Consider the following 22,887-nt stretch of genomic DNA (forward strand, 5'->3'; position numbering starts at 1 on the left):
CTCTGCCCAGCTGCAGACGCCTTGTAGCTAATGGAAGAAAACTGTCGTCTGGCAGCCCTCCCTGTACTTTGTACATCTAATTCTTTGATTTCTTTTTTAGTTATGGAAAAGTTATCATCAGTGATAAAGGCAAACAAATAATCACCAGGCCATAACCGCATTAGGAAATTACAGTAGGCACATCACTCACTTCCCGTATTTACATTTTTAGGAAGCCCAAGCTCCGTCGTCCCCCCCTTGGTGGTATGGGGCCACAGACAAGGGGTGGGGCCTCCCCACATGCCCCTACCCCTATGAATAATCTCAACCAGATGAACCAATTCCACCTTCATCTGGCTTCTGTACATAAGAACTGAGTGTCTTCACTCAACACAAGAGGAGAAAAAAAATCCAGCAGTCATTTTAATCAGCAGGAAAGGAAAATTAGGGAGGGGGCAGAAATTCAAACGTTTTTTTCATCCTCTTTCTTTCTCCATAAATTTTTTGTGTGTAACGGTGTAATGTGATGCTTTTCTTTGGGTAAAGCAACGTGCATCACTTAAGGGAATGAAAGGAAACTATGATACCAAGTTTATCTAAACCACTGAGTGAAAAGAGACTTGAAACTCTAAGTAAAGCCAAGAGAAGCAGAGGCTTCTGCAAAGTTCCAGTGATTGGGAGGGAGACACCTTTGGAGACCACAGCTCAGCCCTGGGCCTCGGCTGTCACCTGCACAGGAGCCTCAGGCCCCTGTTCCTGAAAACCGGTAGGAGTGCCTGCACCTCAGGCATGGGGAGCGCTCGAGAGGCTGGACGGGGAGTGCCCAGCACAGTGCCTGGTGGGAGGAGGCAGCCAATCCATGTGCAGGGGCTTCTGTTGTTTTTATTCCCCCCGTGGTCCACCTGCCACTCGGGCTCGCATTAATTTTAAGTCCCCCAATGATGAGTGTGCCTGTCCCTTGACGGTCTCAATATTTTAACCTGGCAAAACTCATGCACTCGTATCAACTCTCTACCTAAACCTGAAGTGCTAGAATTTGAATCCCAAAGCAAACACTCCGAAGGAGCTGAAGGAGCACTGTGAAGTACTCGCTCTCGGGAACAAGGACAACAGACGGCAACCCGTCCACACAATGGGACCCTCCTTGGCACTGACTGACAAGCTGTGTGCAGTGGCCAGCAGGGGCTCGGGGCAGTGTGCAGCGCAAGAGGAGCCGGTCCCAACAGGTTCATTACGCGGGCTTCTATCTATAGACACTATCAGAAAGACAGATCTATGGTGAAAGAGAGCAGGGAGGCGGGGGCGGGGAGGAGGGATGGGGGAGGGCCTGACTACAGAGGGGAGGAGGGGTGAGCCTTTTTAAAGGGACGGAACGGGACTCTTCTCTAGGCTAATTTCTGTGGTCATAATACACATCTATCCATGCATTAAAATTCTAGAATTGTACACCATCAGAAAAGTCAATTTTACTGTATGATAATTTAAAATGCAATAAAAGCATCCAAACGCAAATATAAAATCTTCCTTCTTAGAAGATGCATTCCATTTCACACATACAGCCCAAAGACCAAAAAAAACACCTCACCCTACACACAATGCCACAACTCGTGTGTGCGTGTGCGTGCGTGCACGTGTGTGTGAACCTGAGAGAGAGAGGACAACCATCACAGTGTCCATGACAGGAGCCTGGCAGAGGTCTCTCCAAGTTGTTGATTTGCATCATGGGCTGGGGGTGGGACAGGGAGGGTGCGTGGGGCAGGTAGGTGAGCTGTGGGTGGTGTGGAAGCAGGAATGAGAGGGTCAAGCATTGAAAAAAGGAAAAATGAGAAACTAAAATATAAGAGAGGCACCTGTATTTTGGTCTTATTTATGTAAAATTATACACACATGCGCAGAGACAGAGGTACAGAGGTGGCTCGGTGGCAACGGGACTGTGAGCCTGGCCATGCAGGGTCAGCGCGTGGGAAACGCAGGCTTCAGAGCAACGTGGAGAGGACACGTCTCCTCCAGAAGACCCACGCTGGCCAGTTCCAAACGCTGAGATACGCGAACAAGCTTTTCTCTTTGATTTCAGTTGGTAAAGTCTTCCATTGCCAGGCAATCTTTATTAAGGCATGTTATGCTCCAGGTAAAACGAACACTGGAGATTCTGCAGTGTCAGGGGAAAAAAAATTGTCCTCTTTGGTACAAAAACCTTTCCATTTAATATCGCAACATGGTTTGCTAACCTTCATTGGCTAATCCCCCCAAACCCTCCTGGTGGATGGTTTTGGAGGAAAGATAATAAGATGCTCCATTTGCCAGGTGGAGAGGAGGGTAGCCGTAGGACGTGTTCATGTTAGCATGTCCTGGGGTGTCCAGAGCACCCCTTTATGTGTTACTTCACAGAGTCCACATACTAGGTTGGCCTGGTGAGTCCCGCCCACTTCATAGGCGGGAAAACTGAGGCTCACTACCGGCCACAGCTGCCAGAATGTGGTTAATTTTTCAAATGTTTTCACAGGTGCTCATGCCTCCAGATAGTATCAAGGATCTGCTCGTGAAAAATGTGGCCTGATTTTTTTAAGAAAAAGAGAAACAAATCTATCAAAGAATGCAAGGACAACATTCTTATAAAAGATCTTAGAGGACAGACTGTCCGAATCTCTGTGTTCCAGCAGGCACGGGGTTCGGCCAGACAGACCTCTGGGTCCCGAAAACGGCCGCTGTCAGTGTCGGGAATGTTGATAAGGACAAATCAGGAATGCAGAGTGTTACTGGCTCTGATACAGAATGTGCAAAGTTAGGACAATTTTTCCAATACTATATTTGGCAATGTGATAGGCTTTATTGGAATGGCTGGCTGTTCAGTTGATTTTTATTGGTTTTCCTAAGAACACGGACTATACATAGACCTCGATATAAGTAAAAATGTAAAAATACTATTTATAAACAGAGCTCTGTGTTCAGGATGTAAATCCCCGCCTGCCTGTAGCGCCTCGGCCTACGTCAGACTGATTTGCTTTGAACAGAAGTCGGTGTTGTGTTTTCTGCAGGGCCTGTGTCCATCCTACCCCCGGGAAAGACTGTCCACGTCAGCAGCAGCCGAGAGGGACAGACACAAGTTGGGGAGATACTGGAGCCGCTCTAACCTGGGACATTATCGTCATGGCTGACTGTGTAGCCGCTGAGCCATGGGGACAATGAGATTAATTACAGGAAATGGAGACACATCAAAGGCAAGGAAGTAGCAGATCAGAGCTTGTGGCTGAAGGGACCAGGTTGAGGAAAAAAAGGGGGTCAAGTCAAAGTCAACAATGACAGCGGCCAAGGTAGGAGAGGGTGAGATCTCAGGCTCACAGGGTCTGGTCAGGGAATTCTGGGGCTGGACTCACCCCCCGGAAGGAAGCGAAAGGCCAGGCAGGCAGTGCACTGAGTGCCGTAAAAATTTACTGCTTTTGTGACATCACCAAGGCCAGCAGGGGCAGGGAGAGGAAGGAAGGAGAAAGGGCAAGAGAGAGGCACACGCCCAATGAAAGGTAGAAAGAGAGTGGAAAGAGAGGAAGGATGAAAAAAAACAATGGGTCAACAAATAAATTAAAATGAACTTCAGGGATAAATTAGAGTGAACACAAAATCCTGATAAACAGTGTGTGAGAGCAAGCTCATGCAATGTGGATTGTGTACGCGGGGGGTGTCGGAGTTAGTGAGCGTGTTTCAATCGTGCCGGGCTTGGCACCTGATGATGACGAAATGTCATCATACCCACACCTGAAGCGAGACGAGGCAGGTCTGCAGTGAGGATACTAGTAAGGGGAACAGAGAGAAAAAGCCCATGGAGAGGAATAGAAATAATATGTCCAAGTAGAGAGAAGAGAGAGAAACAGAGGGGATTCTGTTTTTTAAAGATTCGAGGTCAGGGAGGGGAAGTTCTCTACTTGAGGTTAACTCACCAGGGTAGAAGGCATAATAGCAGTCACCTCGATTTCAGAGACATATAAATCAATCCACCCCTGCCTTTAATCCCAAGCTAGGGCCATTGCCGAGGGACAGAACCCTCTCCCAGAATGCGGGACACGGACCTCAAGACACTCAAGCAAAGGCTATGGCGCTAACGTTCAGTCATGAGCTTAGCAGAACAAGGGCCTGCGAAGGTCCCATGTATCGCTCCATTCTCCAAAACCCAGAGAATGCTGAGGCCGGAGAGCAAGGCGAGGGTGCCTCCCACTCAAGCCAGGAGGCTGGTCCAAGGACCACTTGCACGTCCCTGATCTCTTGACTCTCAGTCTCCCCCCCTTTCTCTTGCCTCCTCTTTCCCTGGACTCTTTCTCTCCATCTCTCCCAGCTTCCCACCCTCACTTGCTCCCTCTCTCTCTTTCTCTTCAATACGCAGAACACTTGCTGCTCTGTTCTCGCAGCTCTGGAAGATGAGCTTGCCAGTGTGGTTCCTGGTTTTCAGGGTCATTCAAGTGCAAGTCCAATGACAGGCGTTGGATGTCATGACCCACAAATGTCAACCTATTGTTTTAGCAGCTGCAAATTACTAGGAAAAGGAAAGTGAGTGCCCCCCCCCTTCTTTCCCAAAATCCAGTAACCTAGAGAGACTTCTGAAAAAGTGGCCACAGAAGGACTGGAGGGGGAACGCAGAGTGTGGGAAAGAGCAAGATATGCACCCAGGAAGCTGGACCTCCGCAGTTCCCCAACCCTCACTGCTGCTGGGGAAGCCGTCCTTGATGATGGGGTGGATTTGATGGGAGACTTATCAGAGGGCCCCGCGGCTGCTCCGCTTTTAACTGATTTTTGCATAGCAGGTATTTTTGCAAACAAGAATCAGAGAATGGCCTCCAGCTAAATTGCAGGGAGTCCCTGCAGAGCAAACCCTCAGAGGGGAGAGTCACTGAAGAAGAAAATGAAGATGACAAGGCTGTTGCTTCTTAATAAACATGATCACATTTTCAGCATGCATTATTTATTACTTTTCTTTCGCTGATTTATTGTCCTGAAACGTGTAATCTAATAGGGAGAGGAGCGCGCACATGCCGACACAGATGTCCCGGTGACGGTCTTCCGTTCACAAAAAACAAAACCCCTACCACCCCACGGGCTCGGGGCTCCATTCCGTGCTAAGCTGGTTTCTCTTCCCCCCTTCGCATCTCCTTGTTTTTTTCTTCCTCTTTGTGAGACGTATACAGAGAATAAAATCGTTATCATCGAGGGGGGTATTATTAGTCCCTGCTTAGGAGGCATGATCTATGTATCAGGGGCTTACGGCTACTTATCCAGTGTGAAGAGGAGAGCACTTCCTCACTTGGCTCGAATGGACGTGGAGGCCAGAGACATTACGTGACTTGCCCAAAGTCAGGCCGCTAGAAACTGCTGAGCTGGGATGAGAACTTGGGTGTCTGGCTGCTGAGAGCAAGTCTTAATGGATGAACCACACCGTCAAGGCGGCAAGCAAGGCCGGGAGTGTGGGGCCTGGGTTCCCACCAGGGTACTCTGAGCCCAGAATTGAGATCCTGTCTGCGCACCACACTGCTCTTCAGCTTACAAATGCCTCTGAAACCAGTCAGCCCTGGGACTTCAAAAGAAAAGCAAAAAGGTAACTTTTGGCTCTGGCTCTCCCTTGCCCTCTAAGTTCCCTTTTCTTTTCTTTCGTTTCTCTCACTTTTGTGTAGACAATACCCATAACCACTTCCCGAGGCTGACACGGGCTGACACCTGGCATCCAGTGTTAGGAAATTCTGACCTCCACGGATGAGGCCTGTCGCAGTGAGAGGGAGCCAAGCACCTTTTCCTTCCTTTTCGTGCCGCTGCTCCCTTTCCCTGAAGGGCGTTAACAAGAGACAGGGCGCCACATCCCTAAGGACGCCTTCTGGCGGCTGCCCTTTCAAGAAGGAAATGAGTGTAAAGTTAGCTCTGAGCTTTGCTGATACCGTTGGCATGGGGTTGGTAGGGGCAACACAGCCGGGGCACATGGTGGGTCAGGCCAGGGGTTTGCGCTGAAAAGTAAGAGGCAAGCAGAAGAATGCCAGGACCAGAGCTGGGGAACCGGCCACCCCACAGAGGCTGTGGTCCTCGGAGGTGACAGCACATGCCACAAAGCTGCACTGGGGACAATGACGGCAGAGCCTGGAGCTTAAACTCTGCCTTCATGCATTGTGTGTGTGTGTGTGTGTGTGTGCCCCTGACTAACAATACATCACGTTCCACGGAGAAAATGTGGCAGTGATAAAAAATATGAATAAAAAAAAAGACCTGTGCTAAGTCATACCATGATAATATAACCATATTACATAATAACGATATATCACCTTTACCACTTTACCTGTGGTTTCATCTCTCTCTAGACAGGCTATAGCTGTAACTAGGTATCGTATGCTACAGAACCATAGTGTACATACTGTTCTGTAACCTGCCTTTTGTCCACCCTGTTTAATAGACCAGGGACTTGCCACTTTATGGGCATGGATTTTTAATAGTGGGCGGCAACCCACTGTGAAGTTCTGCCACGTTTTAAAATGACCAGCCCCTTTCTAATCTCCCCATATTACAAAGACTTCACCACATATAGCTTTTACATATGTGTTAGTGGACACCCTACTAAATTTCTAGAAATAGAATTATTGTGTCGTGGGCCACGCTCACTTCAAAGGCATTTGATGTATTTCCTCGATGTTCTCCAGAGGCTGTTACCACTTTGAACTCCTCCTGATGACGTGAAAGGGTTCTCGCCCATTGCTCTGGCACTCCCCAATACTCGATATTATAAAAACACATTAATGACTCGATAGCCAAAGTAATATTATTAGTAGTAACAATGATGGTACTTTGTCGTTTAAACTGCATTGCTTCAGTAACTGACTAAGATATATTAATATGTATACACACGCCAACATTTAGTAGCAATCCACTGTCTTAAAACGTGAACAAAACAAAGGAAAAACGCTGGTAAGAAACATGAATTCCAACGGCCCTGGTGGACAAAGCGCGCACTGACAAGGAAGCCAATAAGAAAACCAACACCCCAAGGCAGAAGTGGGGTCGTGGGCGGCTGGCTGATGCTAAAATTATACTGTCTTTCTAACAGTCAACATGGTTTAGCTCATAAGACCCTAGCTCTGAGGAAATGTGTCCTAGATGGAATTGAGACAACTCCTTCGAATGAAGAATGTGTTTTCCTTAAGCTCCATGGCCCGTCCCCCTTCCCTTACTGAATTTAGGGAGATGCCTCAGTTATTCGGCCATATGGGTGAAACATCCATTTCCTTCAGGTTCCTTTAGGCATCAGGCTCAAGATGCAGCCTGCTCTCTGGGTTACCAACACGTTTCCCGAGTGAGCCAGGTGACCGGCCCGAAAATAGCCACAGATTGGCACTGAATCTGACACTCATTTGCAGACCAAAGAACAGAGACCACAGTGGAAAAGACTTCTCCAACCTGCATGATCACGAGCGAGGCGTTGCCCTTCACCGTGACGCAGTGTGGGGGCCTGGGGTCCAGCGGGGTGGGGTTTCAATCTTGCCCCGGTCTCTGTGACTGTGAGCGAGTTTGCGTTGCCCCTTGAGCCTCCCTTCCTTCCTTGTCCTTTGTGACGTTGTTACAAATATTCTCTCCCTCTCAGGTTGATGTGGGAGTAAAGGAAATGAGGGTGCCGAGCACCAAGCACGTGGCTTGCAGGTGGGGAGCCCTCAGTAAAATGTCCATCTCCTCTGATAGTTCCATGGTCCATTCCTTGTCATCAAGCAGGTCTCAGTTCCAGTGTCACCACCCTGCCCGAAGCAGCCTCTTCTCTCTAGCTGTCCTCTACCTCACTGCAGTGTTTTGGGGTTTTGGTTGTTTCCTTTATAACACTCAGCAATCTTGCACTATCTTGCAATAAGCTAATTCGATTTTGTATTTGTTTCTGAATCTCTCAGTTGAATACAATTTATCTGAGAGCTAGAATCTTTTCTGTCTCATTAAGTACACATTTTTAGTGCCTGGCACAGGGGCTGACACTTAGTAGGCAAATAACAAGCTTCTGCATGGCTAAATGCATGGTTAAAGAAACCATCACCAAAATGGAAAGGGAACCAACCGTATGGGAGAACACACTTGCCAATGACACATTGGACAAGGGTTCAATCTCCGAAATATATAAAGAACTCATATGACATAACACCAGGAAGACAAACAGCCCAATTAAAAAATGGGCAAAGGACCTGAACAGACACTTCTCTGAGGAGGACATAGAGAGGGCCCAGAGACATATGAAAGGATGCTCAACATCACTAGCCATCAGAGAGATGCAAAGTAAAACTACATTGAGATATCACCTCCCACCTGCCAGAATGGCCATCATTAATAAATCAAGAAACTGGCAAGGATGTAGAGAAAAGGGAAGTCTAGTGCATTGTTGGTGGGAATGTAGACTGGTGCAGCCACTGTGGAAAACAGTGTGGAATTTCCTCAAAAAACTAAAAATGGACCTGCCTTATGACCCAGTGACCCACTGCTGGGATTATACCCTAAGAATCCTGAATCACCAATTTAAAAGAACCTGTGCACCCCAATGTTCATAGTGGTGCTGTTTACAATAGCCAAGTGTTAGAAACAGACTAAGTGCCCATCAGCAGATGAGTGGATTAAAAATTGTGGAACATTTACACAATGGAATACTATGAAGCAGAAAGAAAGAATTCCTGTCTTTGGTGAAAGCATGGATGGAACTGGAGGGCAAGTGAAATAAGCTGGTTGGCAAAAGACAAATATCACATGACCTCACTCACAAGTGGAATCTAATGAACGAAATAAACTAATGAAAAAATAGAACCAGAAACACGGAAACATGGAACAGACTGATGCTGTGGGAAGGGGAGAATGGAGGAAGGAAGGGGAAGGGACTAGTCGAAGAACATGTATGAGTGACCCATGGACATGGACAGCAGAGAAGGGATAGAGGGGATTGACTGTGGGAGAGAGGGGTGGTCTGGGTGGAGGGGTAAAAGTGGAAGAAAAAGTGGGACAACTATAATAGAGTAACAATGAAAAAAAGAAAAGTAAAAAATGAATCAATAAATGTTCATGTGCACCTAGATACATATAAGCATCTATATCACCAATAGCTCAGCTGGGTAATTCCTATTTATTCTCTCTCTCTCTTCCAGCCTCCCTCCCTCACCTTATCCTCTCTTCCTTTGTTTTTTTTTCCCCACCAAGTAATTATTGAGCCAACCTCCGTGACAAATGCTGGCAACACACCCCCGGACAAGACAGGACCTCTTGGAAGTGCCCCAGTTCGGACCACTCTCTTCGTCTTACTCCTGCTTTCCACTTCCTGACGGCCCTTCAGGTTTCAGCCGCGTGCCCAGTGGGGTACGCCAAGCCTGTTCTGATGCCCAGTCTCGGGGACTCCTGACAGGCAGCTGCAACTGAGCACCCCCGGTCTCCACTGCTGGCAGACTTCTGGCTTTGACCGTATTTTACTTTTCTGTAAAATATGCTATTTTGTTTCGAGATCTGCTGCTGTCCACCAAAAATACAACTCTGTTACTAACCCTGCCAGCTCCTGAATGATACCTTTGTGGACACTAAAAACAATTTAATGGCATGTCACAATAGCAATTCACTCTGTTAATAGCCCCGCTCAATAATACTATATTGCATAAACCTCCTCCAGCCGTCTGACAAATAATTCACCTTTACTCACTCCACAGTAAGCTCCATTTCACTAATAAATATATTTCTCCCCAAACCTACAAATACGCTCAGCATCTCTGGCTAGTGACAATAGCTATTTTTTTTTTTTTTTTGGATGAGGTCAGGGGTATCACATTTCCATTTCCCCTCGCTGGCTTGGTCCCAGTGACAATCTTTTTCCACATAGGACATCAGATTAGGAGACAGAAGCATTCCCTAGATCTTGCTCACATCCTGGAGGATGGACCCTTCCTTCCACACAGCTGCGGGGAAGCCTCCTCTACGGCCACCCTCTCTGGCCAACATAGTCTGTGCGTATGGGCTGCAGAATCCACATGCAAGGAACTCTCACCTTCCCGAGAACTCGCGTTCTTTTGGTGTATTATTTCCTCAAAATGGCTCCTGCAGAGGCAGTGGGCACACGGGGTCTTGACCTGAGACCCCATAGACCTTACGGGTTCCATGAGTTCAGGCATTTCGCGAATGTGAATTAATTTTTTTTCACCAACCTTTACTTGACACTTAGCACTTCCTCAACCATACGAGTAAGTGCAGGCACCAAAGCAGGGGACGTGGGACTTCAGCACCAGTCCAAATCAACATGTTGTCACGTCCCCTTGCAGGTGTCACAGAAATATGGAACTATCGCGGACATTTATTACTATTTCAAGATTATACTATAATAGTTATGAGGCCTCCCGATAGTATTATCTAAAATGTTAATAAAGAAGTGCATTCGTACCCACATCAGCAACTGTTTGAAAATATTTCGATAACTGCATTTTTCTATAATTGAGTTTTTAGGGGTCATCTTTATAATTTCATTTTACGTATGCTAAAATAGTTTGCCAATGAGGGACCCATAGGCCCCTCCAGATCACTAAGGGGCCAGTTAGGAACACTGCCAGAGCGTGAGAGGGAAGTCAGGCACGCCTGGGCTCGGATCTTGATTATTCAATGAAAATAATAATAATGATAATAATGATGATAATAATAATAAGGCGAGCCCTGCTAGTGTTTGCCAGGTGCCAGACATTGCTTGAAATGTTTTGCATAGGTTGAATTCATTTCCTTTTTCTAACCATTCTGTGAGCTCTGCCTTCCCATTTCCCTCCAGTTTGCCAAAAAGGAGCCTGAGATGCGGACAATCTGTCACCTGCCCAAGACCCTCGGCGGTACCAGTGGGGAGGACCAGCTCGGAGCCCAGGACGAAGTGCCCTTCTCCTCGCTCCTCTGCTGCCACGCACAGTATCGGTGGTGGCAGCAGCCAGTGCTTTGCACGCGGTACCACTTGGTCTTCAAAATGACCCCATCAAAGTTCAGGAAACTTGATATTACAACTATTACTTTCATTTGAATCTGTGATTAGGAACTCGCATTGTATTCTGAAAAGTTTAACAGCCTAGAAAGTCAAGCTGGCAACTTCTGGTCCTGTCGGCCCACAGAGGGAACTCATCCTGACGTTGGGTTTGTGTGTCCTTCTTTGAAAATGTAGTCTGCCTCTCAGGACGCGCTGCCTGTAAGTGCTGCTCAGCCAGCTTTTGCAGGAAATTCAGTCCCCCAATGGAAGCAGGTGATCGGAATGAAACCCGGGCCACCAGCCACCCAAGACACACTAGCCTCACTGCAAATGAGCATGAAGTTTGAACCCGTCGGGTAAAAGAACAGTGTCAAGCAAAAGAGACCCCTGGGGAGGGGCAGGGGCCAGCCCAGGAGAGATGTGGAATTACATGAAACAGGTTTTCTTTTCAGCAGGAGAGAATGCCAGCCCTATCTCCCAGCATGCGGCGTCTCAGGGAGACACTGGCTGGTGCTAAGAAGGAGTTGTCTTCCCCAAGCTCTGTCAGCAGAGGCAAAGAGAAAATTAAGATGATTACATATGTTTAGGGAAAATTAGAGTGTTTTGGCTTGGAGTTTGCTTTCTTTATCAACCATATTAAGCAGGCAATTACTCAACACTCCATTTGGCCTGGAAGATGCTGCCTGAACATGGAGAATCCTTTCCATAAGCTCCTTTCAAAAATGAAGGCAGCAGAATCCTGTCGTTAGGAGCACAGTGTTGGAGTCAAGCATGTGTGGGTTCAACGCGCAGCCCCCTTCCGTCCTGGCTCAATACTCTCAGTTTAGGTTCTGATTCAGGAAATGGGGCAGAATTTGCATTCTGGGCCCCATATTTCGGCTCTCCCTCTGTTAGCTGACCTTAGCCAGCTAACGGTATTGCGTCCCCGCTTCTGACATCTGGCACTGCATGTGACTTGTCCATTGAGATGTTAGATGTTATCAAATATGATGTAAAACAGAAAAGTGAAAATGGTTCACATGACCCAGCTTGCCCGCTTGCCCCCGCTGCCATTGCTACAGGAAGGGAATATGTAGGCTAGCCTGCTGGGTGAGGACAGAGGCCTGGCTGTAGCCACGGCTGTCCTGTACCAGCCCACAGCTAGGCAGTCCCCAAGCACATGAGTGACCCGGCTAAGGTCAGCCGACCCCAGATTTCTACAGGGGGCCAGCTGACTTCAGCCAGCCTCGTCCCAGACAGTCGGGCCCCCACAGGTTGGTGAGCTGAGTGTGTATTGCTTTATGTCCCTGAGGTTTGGGGGCGTTTGTTATGCAGTGTTGTCCTGTCAATAGATAATTGATACAGCTGATATTTACTTCACAGGTTTGTCTTGAAAAATAAAGACTAAGATACCTAGCAAGACTCCAGCACGATGGTGGGGTCCAAAAGCAGAGGTGGTGGGAGGCGCTAGAAATGTGTCCTGAGAGATGAACTGTGTCTTGTCTCTATCTGGTCACGTAGGTGTGAGTTGCCTTCATTGCCTCAGGGAGGGGATGTGGCAGAAGGGAGTGTAGACAAACCCTCCACCTCCTAACCCCCTAGAGAAACTAGGAGGATTTGGCCAGATCAGAGTTGAGAGTGGGTCTTCCTCTCTCTCATCCCTTCTCCACCTCCATCCCAGATAAGGAAGAGGTAACTGTTGCTGGCAGGAGGATGGAAGAGGAAGGAAGGAAAACTGGCTCTGGTGGGTCTGGGCAGCCAGGACACCAGAGGCAGCCCTGCAGAAGCATGGCCCAGAGGCCGCCGAGAGCTCCATGACTGTGGCAGAAGTGTCTCGGTAACCCGAGGGCTATCCATTTTCCCAGAGAGCCACCCCTCGCATCCTGCCAGACATTGTGGGCTGGCATAGGATCTGGATTGCTAGTTCGACTTCACAGGACTAGACTGTAACCAACTGGAGTTAAAATGTGCTGTTCGCTTAGCTGAAAATGGAAATGAACTTGCGGGCTGAACAACGAAAGTGACATTCCCCGTGTGTCTCCAGTTTGTGCGCTAAGACTCGGACTCATGAGACGAAGATGATGTGATGGCTGTCCATCAGGGAAGTAACTACTTTCAAGATCCCAATGCCACTTACATTGCTAAGAGTGGTGGAGTCTGTGCAGCTAAAGGAGAGACATTTTAAGCAACGCGTATCAATAAATGACCTGTCTCCAACAGATCAGTTGTAGGAGGGAGAGTCGGGAGGTGATGAGGGTCAGGACTGGCTGCATTACCCTCACCTGGTGGCCCCGCTGCCTCCCCAGGAGAAGACCCTTCCACAGAAGTCACACTCAGGCTGTGTTCAGGCTGTATCTGGCCAGGAAATGTATTTTCTTTGGCTTGCTCAAGGTTTATACACTTACAAAATGTTATCACAACCTTTAAAAATCAAGAAATACTCCCTTCCTACGGGTCCTGGCTTCTCTCAATAAGAACTAAATAAAAATTAAGTTAGCATCTCTTATGGAACACTAACCTGGACAGGGGGAGCAGCTGCTTCCTCTACCACAGTTTACTACAGTCCCCACTATTCCCTATAGTCTTGCCAACTAAATGTGGAGTGACAACTGCCCGTTATCATTGTCCTTGTTCTTGAATGTAAGGTAGACTAAAACTTCTCTGTACCCACGATGTTTTCAGAGGTGAAAAAGTAAAAGCTAGACAAAGTGGCCTATGCATTTCTAGCCTACTACCTCATTTACCTTTTCTGACTAGATTTGGGGCATTTAACGGTGTGACTCTAAATTTAATCCTTACAATAATTGTTTAGGATTTCAGAAGAGAGAGAACTTGAAATGGAATCTAGAGTTTTCTCAAACACCTTCACACAGCGCGCACACACACACACACACACACATTTAGGGAGCAGCAGTTAAAGAACTACTCGTGAGCAATATTGCTTTTTTCCGTCTGAGGTACTTTTATTTTCCCCCCAATAGGAATACCCGACATATGTTTTTGAAGGAATCCTGCATATTTACTGGGGGTGGGGGGACGGGAAGCCTATCACTGGAACTTTAATAAAATCCTGAAAAGACAGCAAAAATGTCGTGGCAAATAGAGGGAAAAAAGGCCATTTGTAAAGGAGTACTATTTGTATCGAATATCATGAAAAAGTAAGTGCATCATGACAATTTTGTACATCTTCTGTGATTTGATTGTCAGTAATGAAGCCCACAGGAGAGTGATAAATGTGTGGAGGAAAAGTATCTATTTCACTTATGTGGCAAATTATGCAACTCAGGGCTTGATAGCACTTGGCAAAATACAAATGTATTTGAATGGAATTCAAATTGTTGCTCTTTGCCTAAGACACAAGAAATATCACCGGGGGTCCTGTCTCTGGATTTTTGTAAGAGGTAAGAGTTTAAGTAATAGTAGCAGTATTACAAAATTACCTTTAAACACTGAAAACATTTTTACTTTGTTACAGGGTGTAATTTCCACTTTTTTCCTCTAATGGCTCATATACAGAAAATGATATACTAATGCAATTTTTCAAATTTAGTTACCTTTTTTTGTGTTCTAAAATTATATGTTCTCGTCATTTGCCCTGTTTGTCAGTCTCCAGAATCCATTTATTTCCGCTGTTCTTACAGTTCCATAATTTATCTTCTTGTCATAGAACTTTCATAAACTTTTTTTAAAAAGATACAAATACATGCAATAAACCCTGACAAAAAATGCTTCCAGTTCAACTTTTGAAATCTTTCAATTATGCTGTGAATGATCGCCGAGCTCGCTAGTGTGGCTGTGCTGTGAAAATTCTCGTGGACTGATGTCTTACTGGGGGAGGGGGAGATTACTGGAAAAGACACTCACTGCCAGCACTTATAGTTCTGTGCCTCTTCACTGTCGAATCTGTGGACGCACATCATGCTCCCATCATGCAGGGAAGAGGAAAAGGCAACGACAGAAGGACGGTTGCCGCTGTGGTGGATGGAAATGCCGCTCGGTCAGGCTTCAAAGATCCAAGGCAGTATGGGACTGGGGGAACGTGGTGTTTCTGCGAGCCTCGGGGTATCAGAGGGAGACCTCGAGAGGATCCACACACAGAGGGGCTTACAAAAAACAAGACGGAAGACAACACGGTTGTCCCAAACCATTGGAAGTGCTCAGGATTAAACTGGGAGCAACCTGGCTACAGCTCCATCACCACGAGACACCCTCAGTGGCCAGCAGGTTAACCAGCGGACTGCCAGCAGGCGGCCCTGGGGGGCTGAGGGTACCAACGAGGGCCTCATCGGGCCTGAGACCTGTGCTTTCCATTGGGAACAGAAAGAGAGCCACATTCTATCCGTAATGAGTAACAAGTAAAAATGATTTTGATAATATATCTTATGTAACCCAATGTATCCAAAATACTGTCATTTTTACATGTAACTAATATAACAAGTCATTGATGAAATCTTTCATATTCTTTCCTCATACACTGTCTCTGAAATTCTGGGTGTGTTTACCACTTAAAGCACACCGCACTCGGGACTGGCCATGCTTCAAGGGCTCAGTGACTGCCTGGGTTCGTGGTTAGCGCGCTGGGCTGCACATTTCTGGTTTGTCTCCCCTAGACTGGACTGAGGGCTCATAATAAGAGCTCCCACAAAACTTAGTATCTTTTACCACAGCACTTATCAACATTTCTCACGATGGCTTGTTTGGTTTTGTCTCTCTCGTTTGCTTAAATTTGGTGATTAATGGCAACAGATCCATTTTTCTCACTGTTGTAATACCGATTTCTGAAACATAGTAGGTGCTCTATAAACACAATTGAATGAATGAATGGATGCATTTTCTTTTGTGGAAAGGCAAACTTTTTGTGGAGAGAATCTGGGTGCCAAAGAGTCTACAGGCACCCGAGAGTCCCTCCTGGTGGCACCAGCTTGCAGCTGTCCTGGGTGGGAGCTGCTGGTTGCTCACGGCTGCCCCCTGCTGGGGAACTGTCCTCAGAGGTGGAGAGGTGCCACCTCACCTGGGAGGCTGGCCCTTCCCTGACATGCACAACTCAATGATCGGTGGACACTGGGATACAAAAGCCCATCTTCCTGGCCTCAGAGGAGGAAAACCCCACGGGGGTTTATGCTCCAGAGTCCTTTGTCTGTGGTTCAAATGAAAGTCAGACTTTGCCTGGACCACACACACCTTTCCTTAGCCCTGCTTTGCAGTCGGGTCCCTTACTGCCGGACAGCTGTTTCTGAGGCCATGCCCCAATCACGTACCCAAACCCTTGCTTCAGGCTCTGCTTCTAGTGAACCAAACGTGAGCATTTCCCTCCTCCTCCTTCTTGCTGTATTTTAACTCTTCATTCTTCTCTCCCACTGCCTTAAAATTTAAAACCATTTGTTGCTTACGAAACCTTTCCCAAATGTCTTTCCTTACTAACCCCAACCAATCACTGTGCTGCTCCACAGGAGCTGTTCACCAGTACAACAGAAGCCTTCGAAGGCACCTGGCTCTTCCACCTGGATACTCCTCCCACCCATGAATGCCCTAGCAGGTTCCCTGAGCATGCGGGTCCCACAGCTGTGAGCGACAGCAGAATCCACAACCACGCAATTCTGCAGTTCTCACGAGTGGTAATTCTGTCACTTCTCCACGTGGCCCCACTGAAATGCGGGTGCCACACGACTTCATGAAAATATGTACTTCTCACTCTACCTGGCTGGCATTTAGGAATAGGGAGACAGGTGGACTAAGGGAAATCTTGGAAAGACTGGGTTAAACGGAGAGAACCATATTGATTAGTTCATGGTTTGGCCAAAACGTGAGAACACAGGGCGCCGTGGGACCCAGGCGGCCCTCCAAGTGTCCGCTCCTTGTCATGGCCATGGCTCTTTACAGAGTGGCTGACCAGTGCCATCAACTGAGCCTCAGGACCTTTACACTTGCCGGTCCCCCTTCTGGGAACACTTTTCTCCTAAATATTTGAGTGCCTGGCTCCCACGTATCACTTGGTTCTCAGCTCAGTCTAAAACTGCTTCTTTCTCCTTGTACTGTTCTCTAACGCCTAACACACACACACACACACACACACACACACACACCCTGTCTGAGATGCTTGGCAGCAGTGAGCACTGGCTGACCATCTTACACACTCACCACTATCTGTCTCCCTGTCCGGGAAGCAAGCTCCCTGAGGGCAGGCGTGTTTCCCCGTCTTGCTCACTTCTAAGCCCCAAAGCCCAGAACAGAGCCCAACAGCACATCGTGGGTGTTGGACAACGTCTGTTCAACGGCCGGCTGGCTGGGGTTGTCTGAGCTGACTCCAAGTCCTTCTTGGTTAGCAGGAGGTGCCTCTGCCGCCAGCTGGAGGCACCGATGACACAGCCCAGAAATCTCCAGAGGGACCTGGCGAGGTCTCCGGATGGCATGCTTGTATCCCTTCAAAATTTACACACCGAAGCCCGAACCCCAGAGTGGCACGGCCTTGGGGGTGACTAGATCCGGAGGCGGGAGCCCCAGGATGGGTTAGTGCCCTTACGATAAGAGACGTTAGGGACATTCCTCTTTCTCTGTCTTTCAGCCTGCCATGAGGGAATGGGCCATGCCGGCATGCTGAGCTCAGAATTCCAGCCTTTGGGTGGCGAGAAATAGATTTCTGATGGTTAAGCCACCTCATCTGTGAGATTCTGTCACAGCGCCTGAGCTAACAAGACGCGAGGCAAATACACACAGCTGCACGCCAGCCTTTCCACGGGCGGGCTCGGGACAGGCACTGCAAACAGCACACTAACCCTCCGGGACGCGGCCCGCGCCTCGGCGCTGGGGCCAGAAGCTCTCAGAGCGGGAGCCTGGCCTCCCATCACAGCCCGACGCACCCGAATTTCCAGCCAGGAACAGATGCTGGCCGAGTGCTCCCTGCTGGGGACGGGCAGGTGAGCCTCCGGGCACAGCTGCGCTGGAGGCAGGTGAGCGTACACGAGTGGGGCTTTCCCCTTGCTGCCCAGGGACAGGCGGAGGGCCACAGCGGGGGTTTCCAGGGGCCGAGTTAGAGCCGGGAGCGGGGAAGGGTCAGAAGACAGAGGGGCACGGGCAACCTCAACCCCCCGCCCCCAAACAGTTCTCAGTTTTGCTGTTGAAGATACTTCATTCACCAGTGGGGCCGGGGGTGGGGGCACACGTGTGACTGTGTCGGGGAGGCTGCACTTCACACTCACCATTTGACAACAGTGGTATCAGTTTGTGCTCGAAATGTATTCATTCCTCCATTAGTTCATTCTTCCGGCACACAGATACTGACCACCTGCTCCTTGCCAGATGTTTGCATCAGCCTTTCCCGTCATGGGGAAGTCAGATACCGATTCTTGGGCTTTCTCCTACTGGCCTTTGGCGTAACAAAACTGTGCGTGTTAAAGGACCTAGAAAAGACATGGATGCGTCCTGGAAGTTCAGTAATTCATTCAACAGACATTCACGGCCTGACTGCCTGAGCCGGAAGCCGGGCTTGCAGAGACATGAGAAGGGCGAGGAAACTACGAATGGACAAACAGCTGTGGCTTCGCAGCTGGTGGCGTGCCCGCTCCAGTGGAGCAGATGGGCCTCAGGCCCAGAATCACATGAAGGAAAGCAAAATTGCCACTGAGATGCATGCTACGCAGAAAAGGCTCCTGGTCAAGGTGAGCAGATCACAAGGAGGCTGGCCCATTATGGAGGCTGGTGGAGGTTTCCTGAGGACACGGGACTTGAGCCATGGTCTTACAAAGGAGTTAGGGTCAACCAGGAGAAATGAGGGGATGGGAGAGGGGTCCATCGATGGAGAGACCCCACCCTCCATTCTGCAGCGGCAGCACACGCCTGCCATTCACACCATGTTCTGGGTGCCAGTTGCCCCTAAATTGCTCAGTGAGGACTAGTTGGGCGAACAGCATGGAGCGAAGGGGTGGGCAGGGGCCTGTGGCTCTCCAAGAACTGACAGGTGACGAGTGACACTGGGTCAGGGAGAGTGAGGGGGGCATTCCAAGGAGGTGGACTATGGGAGGTCACTGGCATTTTAATTTTTATTTATTTATTTTTATTATGTATTGGTTTCCAGTGTACAGCGTAGTGTTTAAATATGCATGCACTTTACATAGTGCTCCCCTTGATATTTCCAGCACCTCAGCCACTAGTGTTTTCATTTCAAAGCGATTTACGTGGAAAAAGGAACCCCTGGATTACCTAAGGCAGGTTTTTAAGTTGGCAAGAATGGTTTGCCTGAGCAATGTGGTGAGCACACAGCCCAATTCCTGGACAGCCCCCACCCTCCCTTCCATGTCCATTGTTCTTTTGTCATTTTGGGAAAAGTATTGAAAATACTACGGCACGAGGCAATGTGAAGTGACGTACCCTCAGCAGTCACTTCTCCGTGCGAACAGGATCTCGATCCCGAAGAGGGCACTGCAGAGAGGTAGCGTGAACCCCACCTCCCGGACGCGGAAACGGAGGCTCAGCAAGCTGGCAGAGCTCGCGAGTACTGGGAAGAGGGAGGATGCTGCGCAAGCTGCATCCCTGCCGTGCCCGCCTCACGACAGCTCAGTGTCCCCGTGACCAGGACCACGGTGACCCCACTCCTTCCCCATGGCTGGGCTGCGCCCCTCCCGCACTCCTGCATATGTTGCTTCCTTCCTTCCTTCCTTGCTCCTTCTTTCCACCTGAGCCCAGAATGCTTAATCTTGATCGCAAAGCCCCGCGTGGTCTGGGCTGTGTCCCCAGCTCAGATCTCATCTGCCGTCACTGCCCCTCACTCACGCCCCTCCAGCCCCTCCAGTGGCTGCGCACCTGCAACTCTCTTGCCTGGGACAGGCTTTGCCTCAGTCTCTGGTGACTCGCGTCCTCACATCACTCTGCTCTGACCACCCAACCGAGGCACTCATAAGCTCCACCCCCTTCATTCTTTGTTTCTTTGCCTCCCATTATTTTTTTTCTGTCATGGCGCTTGGTAGTACCTGAAACTAGAGCCTTTATTTGTGGCCTCCCTCTCCTAGAAGGTAAGGGTCACAAGCATACACACCTTGTTGGTGTTCCCAAATGGGGCACAGGGCTTGGCCCAGAGCAGGGCCTCCACCAGCATGTGCTGAGCGCATAATCGAATGAATGAGGAAGGCTGGTAGGGTCGCGGGGACACAGAAATGGGTAAGATCTGGCCCCGGCAGGGACCGGTCATCCTGGGACAAACCACTGAGAATCAACATCACCTGCACGTGAGGAAGACTGTAGCGTGTGAAACCCAACTCAGGCCTCTTCCTGAGAGCCAGACTCAGAGTTTCTGGGCACAATTCTAACTCGCTGGTAACTCTGACTCGGTGAGCATGTGCACGGGTATGCTTCTGAACTTGCTGAAGGGAATGAACGCACACCCCAGGCACAGAACAACTTGAACGGAAGGCCCGAATAACCACGCCTCCCTTCTACTATTCCTGCCTCCACTCTGGGGGAGCTCAGTGGAGGTGGGGCTTGTGCAAACTCCGCGACTGTCTTTGTCCGGGTGTGAGCAGCTATTTGGGGAAGACCCAGAACAGTGAAATGGCTACAGAGTCAACACCCCCAGAAGTGTTCACGGAGGTGCGCACTTGGCAGTCACAATGTCTGACGTGCTGACCCAGGTGCCCCACACATCTAACTGGACCACGTGGCAGTGGGAACAGCAGCGTGGCAGCCGCCGTTTATGGTGGCTTGCTGTTTACTCAACAATATGCTTTAATCACCTCATTTCACCTTCATAACATGCCCCTGAGTGGGGTGGGGGGTGGGGGTAGCGGGGGTTCTAGTACTATTTCTATTCTGTAAACGAGAGGCTGGAGTTCAGAGGTTTCCTGACACATCCCAGGTCTGACTACTAATAAGGCTCAAGGCCAGGTACAACGCAGGTGTGGCTGGCTCCAACGCCTGGCTTCTGAGTGCTCATCTGAGATCGCGCCTTCATGGGTGCTTTGCGCACACCAGTCCAAAGACCACAGGCATACATTTATAAGAGATGAGAAAAAAAGGAGACCTGGTTCAAAGGGGACCAAGCGTGCACCCCCCACTCAGGACACGTCCATGGACCTGCCTGTCAGGCACTGCGGTGAGTGTCGAAGAGCCGATCTCGGATGAGAACCAGACAGCTCACTTGGTCCTGGGTCGGCTTGTGGAAGGCGGACGCTCTTGGGGGAGGCTGCTCTATACAAACACCAAACCTCGCCAATTTGTGATAAGAGTGGGGTATTGAAGGCATTTAAGAGAGGGGATCAGCCTGCTCCCAAGGACTGCCAGGTTTTTTCATTGTTCAAAAACACACCCCAAGTCAGTTCTAGGGCACAGGTTTTTTTCCCCTCTGTGTATTATGGCACCTTCAGGGTACAGAGGAATATTCTACTTGTCTCTTAGATATTCCAAACCTCTCTTTAGGACTTCCAAACGGTTGTATTTACGCAGGGACTCCTATTATCTGAGTGTTGCAAACACACGCACGGCCCTGTCGGGCACACGCCAGAGCACAGAACAGGCAGGCGGCGATCAGGCGCATTTTCGATACAGGAGCAGCTTATAAATAAACATCCGCTACACCGAACAGAGATAAACAAACAATAAATAAGTGGCTTTTATATGGTTAGATATGCACAACTATTTCAGGGAGATAAACAGCAAAGGGAGAAAGGATAGCCGGGGACACAGGGCAACAAATAAACAAATTCTGGAAAGAAAGAAGAAAGAAAAAAGTAAGAAAATTCCCTTCCAGGAACTGCTGATAGTGTCAGCAAGCATCACTCTGACGAGGTCTCAGTATATGTTGAGTCCGCTAATCTGTTGTAAGCTATTCTCTACCGCCAGATACAATACCACAGAGAACTTTAAGACCAACTATTTCTGTTTCCCAGAGGCCCGGCTTCTGCGGCTCGCCCCCCTCTGAGGGCGTACTGAATGCACAATCTCACTGCAAGCTGACACTCTTCCACTTCGAGTAAATCTCAAATCTGCAAGCTCTGGAACGTGCAAAGTCGATGGTGCCTTTCACACCCCTACCCTTCCCTTTCCCAGTCCCAAATGTGGGGCTGACGGAGTCCAAGAGCTTGGAAGAAGACTATGAACACAGACTAGGTTATTTTCAAGTGCATTCACGTGACCTCTGCCAGTGGGGATTTATGTTCTGTTAAAAAGGAATTTCCTGTTAGGATGAGCCCTAATCTGAATATGATCTGAAGGGTAACTGTTACGAAAAGCAGGAGTAGAAAGGACAGGTGATGGGGCTGAGACGTGTTCTTCCGGTCAAAGCCAGGCCTGACGACGGGTGTAGGGCGGTGCAGGCACACAGGGCCCTGCTCTCAGAAGGGGCTCTGTGGTCGCTGTTTCCATAATTTCATCTTGCGAGTGAAGGGCACTGGGATGCAGGGCACCCACTCGGAATCCTGACCCGTGGGCATGGCTACCATCCCTGGGAAGGGATCTCAGCTGCTCCCTGCCTGCCCTCTGCTTGCCAGGTCCTACCTGGCTTCCTCTTCCCCGGCTTAGCTCTGTTACTACCACCACCCTCTGCATGGGGTGGTGACTGGGCCATGTTTACAGGATGGGGACGGTCCATCTCTTGCCACAACTCTCAGGTCCCAGTGGGGGCCTGGGTATGGGTGGGGGAGGGGCAGTCTCGTGCTCTGGCAGCATCTCAGGGTGGGACCAGGTGGTGCTGTCCCTTCCATGGGCAGCACCAAAGTGTAGCTGGTGGGGGACTCTCACCTACCCCTGACCCTAGTGACGAGTTCATCCAGTGCAAGAGGGTACAATCACTTGGGGGCTGTCTGTTCACTGTGGGTCGGGGCGGAAGGGGAGATGCACTTACTTCCCTGGCCCTGGCCTGGAACCAGCATTTTTCATTTTGCACTGGACCCTGAACATTGTGAAGTTATCCTTGGTTTAAGGAAATAAAGTGTACCTATTTAGGGCTGTGAATTTCATCTACTCTTCCTTAAAATTGTCTCTGGGGT

General features: G+C 49.1%; 1 protein-coding gene across 6 annotated transcripts in view; it reads right to left on the reverse strand.

The window, feature by feature from the left end:
- The window catches only part of TSHZ2 (teashirt zinc finger homeobox 2), a 405,639-nt gene that overhangs the window by 263,897 nt on the left and 118,855 nt on the right, over nucleotides 1–22,887 (reverse strand). The window contains exon 2 of one of the 6 annotated variants that reach the window (XM_053926472.1): nucleotides 18,112–18,312. The exons of the other annotated variants lie outside the window; for them this stretch is intronic. The gene's annotated coding sequence lies outside the window, so the exon portion shown is untranslated. The remainder of the gene's footprint in view (nucleotides 1–18,111; nucleotides 18,313–22,887) is intronic. 6 annotated transcript variants of the gene reach the window in all.

The sequence above is a fragment of the Desmodus rotundus genome, chromosome 6, assembly GCF_022682495.2.
Source record: "Desmodus rotundus isolate HL8 chromosome 6, HLdesRot8A.1, whole genome shotgun sequence".
NCBI classification, from domain to species: Eukaryota; Metazoa; Chordata; class Mammalia; order Chiroptera; family Phyllostomidae; genus Desmodus; species Desmodus rotundus.